Source organism: Cupressus sempervirens, chromosome 5 (assembly GCF_028749045.1).
Source record: "Cupressus sempervirens isolate cs-2001-9-10 chromosome 5, ASM2874904v1, whole genome shotgun sequence".
NCBI lineage: Eukaryota > Viridiplantae > Streptophyta > Pinopsida > Cupressales > Cupressaceae > Cupressus > Cupressus sempervirens.
Genome location: NC_143122.1, coordinates 925,366,665 through 925,379,679, shown reverse-complemented (window position 1 = coordinate 925,379,679; position 13,015 = coordinate 925,366,665).

The following is a 13,015-nucleotide window of genomic DNA, read 5'->3' as shown; positions in this document are numbered from 1 at the left end:
GCTCTTATACCACTATAATATCCCATGCAATTATTATTTTTATTTCTTGATTGCTAACTTGAGAATTTTGTCAAACACTTTGCACACAAGGGTTATATATTGTAGATCTAAATTATGATTTCTTTCTAAATGCTAAACTTTAACTGATATGCTTGCAACACTCCAAACAACCAACAACAAATATTTTTGTATTTTTTGAAACATAGAGCATTGACTATAAATAAGAAAATATGCATCTACATCAATAAGACATTAGGGTGACAATTCTGATGTAAAAATCTGATGTAAATCATATTACAAATTATTTCTAAATTATTACACATGCCCTAAGATATTCAAATCTATCCTCCTTGCAATGCAAATTGAAATGGATAGGAACCTAGAAACTACTCAAGAAATCTAGATTTTTTCTATGGTGAGTTCTTGTAGTAGCAACGACACTATAGCGAATTACTGTAGTTGTGATATTTGTAATGCCCCGCCAAGGGATCCAAAGAATTAACCTAAAGTTTCACTAAGTTTGGTAGCAATTTTATTTTTATTTTTAAAAACATGAAAGTAAAACCATCCACAATTTAGTAGTGAAAGCAATAGCAACATCCAACTAAAAGTAAACATACATACATAATAGGTTACATTCTTAAGGATCCCTTAACGTTAAATCACATCTAACATAACTATTAATATTTCCATCTAATACTACATCCACATAAAATAATAATGAAAAGTCCAAAGTTCTTAAATTACATTTTCAATTGCTCAATCATCCACTGTACATGCCACAGGGTATGAAACGCTTAAAAGAATATGCATGTGTGAAAATAAAAATACATCATATTATTCTAAATCCATGATGCAATAAAGTAAATGTTATCACATGTCATACATGATGCATCATCATAAAAGATAACTATATACCATCAAACATAATTATCTAAGTGCACGGTTCCGCCCAACTGTAAATAGCATCATTAGACCATCATGGGCCCTAGCCATCCCTCCGTGCGTAACATTCCAAATCATCGAAGAGATCATCGATATTAACATAGTAGGAATGTCACTCCTAAATCATATTACCTCATATGTAGAAAAGAAATCTAACATGCAAAGTAAAGCATAAGATAACATCATCTAACATATGAAAATCATCAATGTAAGGATACGTGTCCACCATCATAAAGAATGCATCAGCCACAGTGTCTCAAACGGATCTCAAATGATAAGAGTGGAAAAGCACTACCACCCGACCGCATGGAACCTAAATGGTCCACTCCCACTGCATTGAGGAGATAATCTCAAGTCCCAAATAGGTTATCAAATCACATAGAACAAATACTCTCTAAGTCCAGGAATCCTAAAAGTATACGAACTAAAAGGTTCCACACAAAATCGACATCTAATCCCAGAGGCATACAAAGACATGTAGGAAACCTACTATGCAAGTGAGAAAGTGTCATCGCACGGATCATGGTAGAGTTATCTTGGTAGTCTCCCAATAGACCCTGGCCCCTTAGTGATCCCTATGTGGCCACCAGTATGCTCTCATATAGATGAGGCATACTATGGAATGCAAGGTCGCAACCAAACATCCTCTCTACTCCCATCCTAGTTTGTACTAGCACTCGAGGCATGGGTGAGAACAAAAAATTATTTTATTAAGTCCATTTAAGTCAGTATTAGGTGTGAATGTTTTCACTTATTAAAACAACTTACAATGAGTTACCCTGGCAGCCTCTTAGGGCCCCGGCCCCCATTGCAAGCCACTTCCTGACACTACAAGTAGATAACCTACCCTAAGCTCATGGAATCATAAATCACAAAATACCAAAAGATAATCCACAATATAAACATCAAATCTCCATGAGTCAACTAAAAAGCATCCATAGATAATCATGACTACAATAGTTCTCTATTAATAACTGAAGGTATCCCTGATAATCACAATAATCATTAGTTCTTAATAAGCAGGAAAAAAGCATCTCAAAATAATACTGATCGAAGACTCCAAAATGGTTGAGTCAAAACATGTCACAACATGACATCATCAAGATCAGATAAACAAGTCAAACCCATCAAGTAACTGGAAAATAATCCAATACAACTGATCGATAACTCATAAAAAGGTTACATATATCACAGCTTACACAAGAAGACTTGAGACAATATCAATCAGCATGCCATCACATAACCATGGTTGAGTTTGAAAGATCGAGATCAAAAGACATCATCATGACATCACAATCATAACTCCCGAGCCTCTGGTAGATGTCCTATAATTGGTCAACAAGCTAGTCAACCCAAAACTCAAAACAGAAGCATAGAGAAAACACAAAATGCAAGCACATGTTCAAGTTTGTTTAAAATTGCATAATTGAATAAAGTGTGGAGGTCTCAGTTTTCGTTTTCAATTTTAGATATCAAGTGGAGAAATTTTGTACATTTTTACCTAACCCATGTAATAGTTTAAAATTTCTCATAACTCTAGAATCAATTTTCCAATTATTCTAATGATATATTGTTTATATAAACGTTATTTGAAAAAGACCCCTATAGAATTTCGCATTGTAGATTTTAACATGAGAAATTACCAATTCTTTTCATTATCATTTTTTTTTCATAATTCAAGTTAATTAAATAATTAAATTAAACCTATATTGTTAGACTATAATATTACAAAATAATTTATTATTTAAAGAAATGATCCATTAATACAAATCTTTTATCAAATATAATAATAATTAATTATTGATAAAATATATATATATATATATATATATATATATATATATATATATATATATATATATATATATATATATATATATATATTTATATATATATATATATATACATACATAAATATATATATAATTTTATAAACATTTAATAATAATAACATTTTTTTTAAAAACATTATATAAAAAAAATTGAAATGTAAAAGTCGATTTACCAAACACCTAACTCCCAACATATAATAATAATATTGTTGACGCAGTCCGCAGTACCCTACGGTCGCAGGGCCTGTGGCGACAGCGGTAAAGAGTACCGCCTGTCGTCGCAGTACCTACGACACAGGTACTCGGCACTCATTGCTAACAGGGTATGGGCTTCACCCTCCCAATTTAATTTGTTTAAAAAATAACATTTTAAAAATGCTTTTACCATATGCAATTTGAATTATATATATATTTTTTCCACTGCGATTTAATATTTGATTTTTCAATATATATATATATATGTGTGTGTGTGTGTGTGTGTGTATATATGTATATATGTATATATATATATATATACACATACATATATATATATGTATATATACATATATATGTATGTCTATATATATATATACACTCCCAGAGTTTTATTAAGCACTACAACATTTTTATAATAAACATATATGTGTGTGTGTGTGTGTGTGTGTGTGTGTGTGTGTGTGTGTGTGTGTGTGTGTGTGTGTGTGTGTGTGTGTGTGTGTGTGTGTGTGTGTGTGTGTGCAGATTTGAAAATATAAACATGTATATTTCTACAGAGAACATATACACAATTTTTCTTTAAAGGGCTTCCAATTTTAAGAATTTTTCTATAAAATATTTGTTCCCTAAATTTACCCATTAATTCTTCTAATAGGTTTGACTATAAATTTTAACCCTAGCTCCATAATTTCATCGGATCTACGCATATGAAAGTTTCTTATATGGAATTTAACTACCTATGACAAATGCATACAACCAAGATATGAAAATCCTTAGAAAATATTCAGAAGACACAAAGAAGATAGGAAGTGTAAGAAGCCAAATATCATAAGTCAAAATCACAAGTGTCTACCTAGACACTGATGCTAAATCACTTCTCCTCAGAACCGTAGAGCAAGCTCCTTCCTTGTCCAACATTCCCCAGGTCCTCCAAAAACGCTCTCTAAGCTTCTAGGAGTGCCTGAATATAAAGAACTCTCAGGAAGCACCTATAATGTCTCTAGAAACAACCAGAAGATGTTGACAACTAAGCATGAGTCTTTTCCAACATTCTAGATGAGTCACAAGGTTGTAGACACCATGTGCTTAATTTGTGCGCTAACTCTTATGTTGTTGACATACGTGAATTCAAGAGGTGTGTTTACTCCTAGGCAAGTTTATAACTTTTATTTTAATTCTTTTATTACTTTTATTATTATTATTTATTTATTACTTTATTATTATTTTTATTATTATTAATTTTAATTTCTTTTATTTAATTCTTTATCTCAATTAATTTCCCATTTAATTAATCAAAATCAAAATATTAAAAGATCATGATATTATTTTATTTTTTCCCAAATAATTAAATTATTAATTAAATCTTTTTAAATTTTTGACTTAATTAATAGAGAAGTCACCATAGACCTCCAAGATAAAATATGAAAACCCATCATAGAACAATCCATACAAAATCAGTCTAAAGAGTTAAAAATCATGAATTATGTCATCCGACACATTCGAAAGGTAAAATATCTTGGATACTTGTCCTACCTCACTAGGTCAAATGGTTTAGGGGTTTAGGATTTGGACTTGAGAATTTATCTCCCTTCTCTTACCATTGAGATAGTGCGATAGGGTATGCTCATCCTGGCAATTCAGGGAAGTCGATACCCGGTACCTACAACCTGCATAAAAACCATGCATGTACATACAATATACATATATGCTAAGCTAAACAGGTAATGGTAGGAAGTGGTGCATCATGTAGATCCCAACTAGCAGGTGACTACGACTCCCTTCCTTAACCATATTAGAAACACCATACATAAGAAACAAACACACACACCATACACATGCAAGTATGGGGTAAGTATCCATAAGAAAAAAACATGTGATAATAAACCATCTAAATAATCATCATCAATAACTGGAAATAATGTAATAATCATGATGCATATATGAAATGTAGAGTCTAAGTAATCTCATCATACATCAACTAAATCCATAGCACAATATCTGATAGTCTCAAAACAATACTACTAATCATCAACATAAAACTAGTCTAACATAGTCCGACAATAATAGCAACAATGTGTCCAGAAAAAATGTGAACGAGGGAAGGCACTATAATATTGTAGTAGTGACACTGTATAAACAATATTGTAGCAACAGTAATGTAGCAAAGTTACTGTAGCAGCATTATTGTAGAAGCAATACTATAGCAAGTTATTATAACAGCGAAGCTATAGCAGTGATACCATAGCAAGTTATTGTAGCAACATGCAAATTATTCCTTCGATCTTACTCCACAAATCTAGCCCTAGGCCACAAATTTGACACAATGAAAGACTGATTTGTCTTCTTCAACAATGTAGCCCCTTAACAGATCTTTCACCCATATGCTTGAATAGAACACCTGTATGATGTCCTCCCAATACCAAATTCACTAGGTATTTCACTAGCTCAAATGGTGGCACACAAAAGAACTATGTTCTCTAGTGGAAAATGTTGAAACCCTTGGCTCCACACAACTCATCAAATGTAAATGACAATAATAAGATGATAAGAATAGAGCCTTTCATACCCTTTTATTCTCTCCTTGTGGGAGCTTGCTTACTTTTCTCCCTAATGTGGGATAAAAGATATAGTTCCAATTTTAAAAATTTTAAGTGACTTAAGTTATAATATAATTAATTATATTATAACTTAATAATATAAGCTCAAAATTTAATATTTATTTTGGCCAAATAAATATTAACATCTCCATTATAACTCACCATCGTCACATGTTGTCTAAATTTGGGGTTGATGCAACCAAGCACATATGACCATACCTCATTTCTAAAAATAGTAGAGGTCCATCTCAGTGATTCAACACTTACTAAAAATAGCAAGTAGAGAAAATGATGTCTAAATTAAGCCAAATGAAGACCAAACTGAAGCTCACTGAATTGTGGAGAAGATAAGACCCTCCCAAGCCAAGCCACTACCTCAAAAGACCCTCTACTCACAATAATTAGCTTGCAAGGATCACAAAAATAAGCTAAGCTCTAAAACTTTGATGGTGCCAAAAATTGGGGACATTACAAAAACATGAACCATGGGAGGGCTCAAGAGGATATTCTTAACACTATTAGTACCAAAATCTACACTGGGTTTGAGAGTAGTCTTCCTCAACTTCTTCTCCTTCTGGATTAAAGGTTGCTTGCTTTTTTCTTTCTTTTGACTCATAGGCTCCTCCTTGTCTATGTCCATATATTCTTCCTATTTATCATAATCATCATTAGAGGAGATGATAACCTTAGTATTTTTTTGCTTTTTTGCCTCCCCTTTCACCATCTTCATGGGTTTTTTGGAAGAAGAGCATTTTCCTTTGACTTTAATAGGGGTAACATCATCATCTTTTGAGTGCAAGTTTTCACTATCCCCAATCTTTGAATTTAAAGATTTAGGCTCATCCCCCAAAACATCTTTTTCCTCAATGGAACTGCCAACATAATGCATCTTAATATGCTCATAAATTAACAACATTAGACCGTCATGCAGAGGGGGGTTGGTAACCTCACAAGTTCTTATGCTATTGATGCTAGCATTCAATGAGGAATACAAATAAAAAGGAATGCAAATATTCATTTTGTGTATGAAATGGTTCAAAAGAATATAATGATGTGTACAAATAGGATAAAATCTATTATCCAAAGAGATAGTGTATAATGGCTCCAAGCACAAAATGTCATAACTTCTTGGTAAACCTTCTTGTCTTTGTAGAAATTATTTCCCATAATTGGAATACTCATCACCTATAAAATAAGCTCCTCCATAACAATAGCCTCTTGACCATGGAAATTGAGAGAAACCTCATCCCAATTCTTATGAAAGAATTTGGAAACATTAGGGTTTACCCCATGTAAATGCTCTATATACAGAGTTAATCCTCCTGCTTCCAAAATCTCCCAACCTTCTTTCTTTTTCTCCATTTATCACACTTGGGAGGCTCTCTTCTTCACCTTTGACCACCTATCTTGGATCTTAGGGCTTCCTGCTCAAGATTGGTGTTAGAGTAGATATGAAAGGAAACAGTCTTACATAGGAACAAGTTATTGCTAGAAAAAGAAAATGTAGCAGTTAAAATGACCCAAAAAATGTGTGAATGGGTATGTGCAAGATCATGGTGTACCAAACTATGGCCTTAAGTGGCAGTGAAAAATCAGCAAATCAGGTTTATGTCAACTTGACACATAATTTTGAAGTGGTTATGGACTTTATATCAAAAAGTTGTAAGAAAATAATTTGTAGAAAATTGAATTTAGTTTCTAAACTACTAGGCCTTATCAGGAGAAAAAAATAATTGATTGGTCAAAAGTTTGAATTTTAATGCAGTACTAAGAAAATTTCAAGGCGAAAATAAAAATTAGGTGTATGTCTGACCACCTTAATCAAAATCAAATCATAATATTTTTTTAATATAATTATAGATATGAAAACTAGACTCATGCCCGGATGTGACGCATATTTTTTGATATTTTTATTCCAAATAAATAATTAAATATGAATTTTGTACCAAAAAAATTTCGGATTTAAAAAAGTCTCGTGTCTGACCACCCTAACTAATAGAAAATTTGATCAAATTTTTCTTTTTTTGTTTTTTTCTTATACTAGGCGAAGTATAGAATGTGACGCAACTTTTAGATTTAAAAAATGTTATACCATTTGAAAGTTATAGCTATTTTTCATTCAGTATGTCAATCAGCACTTTACAATAATCTTCATTGATAATTAACTAATAAATACTTATTGAACTCAAAATTTGACAGAAATTATATTGATGGAATCTACAGAGCGATATTAAAAAACTCATTTCGTTTCATTCAATTTCGATCAAAATAACATTGTCAGGCGGCTACCCGAAGTTTGAGTATCACTAAAACTCTCTATAAATACGTCTTTGGGGTTGACCGGGCAGGCTTGGTAAATACCAAGCCTGATCGGATATCCGATTTGACATCGGATATCCGATATGGCTCGGTAGTCAAATTCCAAAAAATTTCAAATTTTGGAGGGAAATTCGATTTAAACGTTTTAGTTTTTTATTTTTAAATTATTTCACTTATATTAATATGTAAAGGCATATTTTAATATATTATATATATATAATAACGTAATGTAAACATACAAGATATAATCTAGTAATATATAATAATATCTTATGTTAATCTTATTACAATCTATAAATATAATATATATTATTATTATTTTTACTAAATATAATAACGTAATTTATATATATATATAATACGTATTATATATTATTATATTAATATGTATGTTATTAATATATAAAATAACGTAATATTTTCATTAAATGTAATATGTATTATATATTATTATATTAATATGTATAATAATATAATATTTATATAACAACGTAATATTTTTATTAAATATAATATATATTATAAATATTATTATATTAATATGTATGTTATTAATATATTTATATAATAACGTAATATTTTCATTAAATATAATAATGTAATATGTATATGTGTGTGTGTATATATATATATATATATAATTATATTGACATGTATATTATTAATATATAAGAGTCAAAGGGGGTCATAGGGTGACCTATAACCCTCTTTGACCCATTAAACGACGATATATGTCTCTAGGGGTCCTAGGACCCCTAGGGACATATGTCATCCTTTAATGGGTCAAAGGGGGTCCCTTTGACCCATTAAATGATGACATATGTCCCTAGGACCCCTAGGGACATAGCCGAATCGTTCATATCGGTCAAAGGGGGTCATAGGGTGACCTATGACCCTCTTTGACCCATAATACCCATTCAAATATGTCCTTAGGGGTCCTAGGACCCCTAGAGACATATGTACGACGACATATGTCTCTAGGGGTTCTAGGACCCCTAGGGACATATTCGAATGGGTATTATGGGTCAAAGGGGGTCATAGGGTGACCTATGACCCTCTTTGACCCATTAAAAGATGACATATGTCCCTACCCCTAGGGACATAGTCGAATCGTTCATATGGGTCAAAGGGGGTCATAGGGTGACCTATGACCCCCTTTGACCCATTAAATGACGACATATGTCCCTAGGGGTCCTAGGACCCCCAGGGACATAGTCGAATCATTCATATGGGTCAAAGGGGGTCATAGGGTGACATATGACCCCCTTTGACCCATTAAACGACGACATATGTCCCTAGTGGTCCTAGGACCTCTAGGGACATATTCGAATGGGTAATATGGGTCAAAGGGGGTCATAGGTCACCCTATGACCCTCTTTGACCCATTAAACGACGACATATAGGGACATATTCCAATCGTTCATATGGGTCAAAGGGGGTCATAGGGTGACCTATGACCCTGTTTGACCCATTAAACGACGATATATGTCTCTAGGGGTCCTATGACCCCTAGGGACATATTCGAATGGGTAATATGGGTCAAAGAGGGTCATAGGGTGACCTATGACCCTCTCTGACTCATTAAACGATGACATATTTCTCTAGGGGTCCTTGGACCCCTAGGGACATATTCGAATTGTTCATATGGGTCAAAGGGGGTCATAGGGTGACCTATGACCCCCTTTGACCCATTAAACAACGAAATATGTCTCTAGGGGTCCTAGGACCCCTAGGGACATATTCGAATGGGTAATATGGGTCAAATGGGGTCATAGAGTAACCTATGACCCTTTTTGACCCATTAAACGACGACATATGTCCCTAGGGGTCCTCAGACCCCTAGGGACATATTCGAATCGTTCATATGGGTCAAAGGGGGTCATAGGGTGACCTATGACCATTTTTGACCAATTAAACGACGACATATGTCCCTAGGGGTCCTAGGACCCCTAGGGACATATTCGAATCGTACATATGGGTCAAAGGGGGTCATAGGGTGACCTATGATCCCCTTTGACCCATTAAACGATGACATATGTCTCTAGGGGTCCTAGGACCCCTAGGGACATATTCGAATGGGTATTATGGGTCAAAGGGGGTCATAGGGTGACCTATGACCCTCTTTGACCCATTAAATGATGACATATGTCCCTAGGGGTCCTTGGACCCCAAGAGACATATTCGAATGGGTAATATGGGTCAAAGGGGGTCATAGGGTGACCTATGACCCTCTTTGACCCATTAAACGATGACATATGTCCCTAGGGGTCCTAAGACCCTAGGGACATATTCGAATTGTTCATATGGGTCAAAGGGGGTCATAGGGTGACCTATGACCCCCTTTGACCCATTAAACGACAACATATGTCCCTAGGGGTCCTAGGACCCCTAGGGACATATTTGAATCGTTCATATGAGTCAAAGGGGGTCATAGGGTGACCTATGACCCCCTTTGACCCATTAAACGACAACATATGTCCCTAGGGGTCCTATGACCCTAGAGACATATTCGAATGGTTCATATGGGTCAAAGGGGGTCATAGGTCCCTTTGACCCATTAAACGATGACATATGTCCCTAGGGGTCCTAGGACCCCTAGGGACATATTTGAATCGTTCATATGAGTAAAAGGGGGTCATAGGGTGACCTATGACCCCCTTTGACCCATTAAATGATGACATATGTCCCTAGGGGTCCTAGGACCCCTAGGGACATATTCGAATGGGTAATATGGGTCAAATGGGGTCATAGGGTAACCTATGACCCTCTTTGACCCATTAAACGATGACATATGTCTCTAGGGGTCCTAGGACCCCTAGGGACATATTCGAATTGTTCATATGGGTCAAAGGGGGTCATAGGTCCCTATGACCCTCTTGACCCATTAAACGATGATATATGTCTCTAGAGGTCCTCGGACCCCTAGGAACATATTCGAATGGGTAATATGGGTCAAAGGGGGTCATAGGATGACCTATGACCCTCTTTGACCCATTAAACGATGACATATGTCCCTAAGGGTCCTAGGACCCCTAGGGACATATTCGAATGGGTAATATGGGTCAAATGGGGTCATAGGGTAACCTATGACCCTCTTTGACCCATTAAATGATGACATATGTCTCTAGGGGTCCTAGGACCCCTAGGGACATATTTGAATCGTTCATATGGGTCAAAGGGGGTCATAGGGTGACCTATGACCCTCTTGACGCATTAAACGACGATATATGTCTCTAGGGGTCCTAAGACCCCTAGGGACATATTTGAATGGGTAATATGGGTCAAAGGGGGTCATAGGTCACCCCTATGACCCTCTTTGACCCATTAAACAACGACATATGCCCCTAGGGGTCCTCAGACCCCAAGGGACATATTCGAATGGGTAATATGGGTCAAATGGGGTCATAGGGTGACCTATGACCCTCTTTGACCCATTAAACGACGACATATGTCCCTAGGGGTCCTAGGACCCTAGGGACATATTCCAATCATTCATATGGGTCAAAGGGGGTCATAGGGTGACTTATGACCCTCTTTGACCCATTAAATGACAACATATGTCCCTAGGGGTCCTAGGACCCCTAGGGACATATTTGAATCATTCATATGAGTCAAAGGGGGTCATAGGGTGACCTATGACCCCCTTTGATGCATTAAACGACGACATATGTCCCTAGGGGTAGGACCCCTAGGGACATATTCGAATGGGTAATATGGGTCAAATGGGGTCATAGGGTAACCTATGACCCTCTTTGACCCTTTAAATGATGACATATGTCTCTAGGGGTCCTAGGACCCCTAGGGACATATTCGAATCATACATATGGGTCAAAGGGGGTCATAGGGTGACCTATGACCCTCTTTGACCCATTAAACAATGATATATGTCTCTAGGGGTCCTAGAACCCCTAGGGACATATTCGAATGGGTAATATGGGTCAAAGGGGGTCATAGGGTGACCTATGACCCTCTCTGACCCATTAAACGACGAGATATGTCGCTAAGAGTCCCAGGACCCCTAGAGACATATTCGAATGGGTAATATGGGTCAAAGGGGGTCATAGGGTGACCTATGACTCCCTTTGACCCATTAAACGACGACATATGTCTCTAGGGGTCCTAGGACCCCTAGGGACATATTCGAATGGGTATTATGGGTCAAAGGGGGTCATAGGGTGACCTATGACCCTCTTTGACCCATTAAACGATGACATATGTCCCTAGGGGTCCTCGGACCCCAAAGGACATATTTGAATGGGTAATATGGGTCAAATGGGGTCATAGGTCTCTTTGACCGATTATAAGGATTCTAATATGTCCTTAGGAGTCTTAGGACCCCTAGGGACATATTTCGTCATGTAATAGATCGAAGGGGGTTATAGGTCAACCTATGACCCCCTTTGACCCATAAGAACGATTCTAATATGTCCTTAGGGGCCCTAGCACCCCTAGGGACAAATGTCATCATTCAATGGGTTGATGGGGGTCATAGGTCAACCTATGACCCCTGTTGATCCATAAGAACAATTCTAATATGTCCCTAGGGGTCCTAGAATTGGTAGGGACATATGTCGTCATTTAATGGGTCAAAGGGGGTCATTAGTAAACCTATGACCCCCTTTGACCCATATGAATGATTCTAATATTATCTGAGGGATCCTAGGACCCTTGGGGACATATGTCATCATGTAATGGGTCAAATGGGGTCATAGGTCAATCTATGACCCCCTTTAACCCATATGAATGATTATAATATGTCCCTAGAGATCTTAGGACCCCCAGGGACATATATCGTCATGTAATGGGTCGAAGATTCTAATATTTTCCTAGGGCTCCTAAGACACCTAGGGATATATGTTGTCATTTAATGGTTTGAAGGGGGTCATAGGTCAACCTATGACCCCTTTTGACCCATATGAAACATTCTAAAATGTCTCTAGGGTTCCTAGGACCCCTAAGGACATATGTCGTCATATAATGGGTCAGAGGGGGTTATAGGTCAACTTATGACCCCTTTTGACCCATAAGAACGATTGTAATATGTCCCTAGGGGTCCTAGGACCCCTAGCTATATATGTCATCATTTAATGGGTCGAAGGGGGTCATAGGTCAACCTATGACATT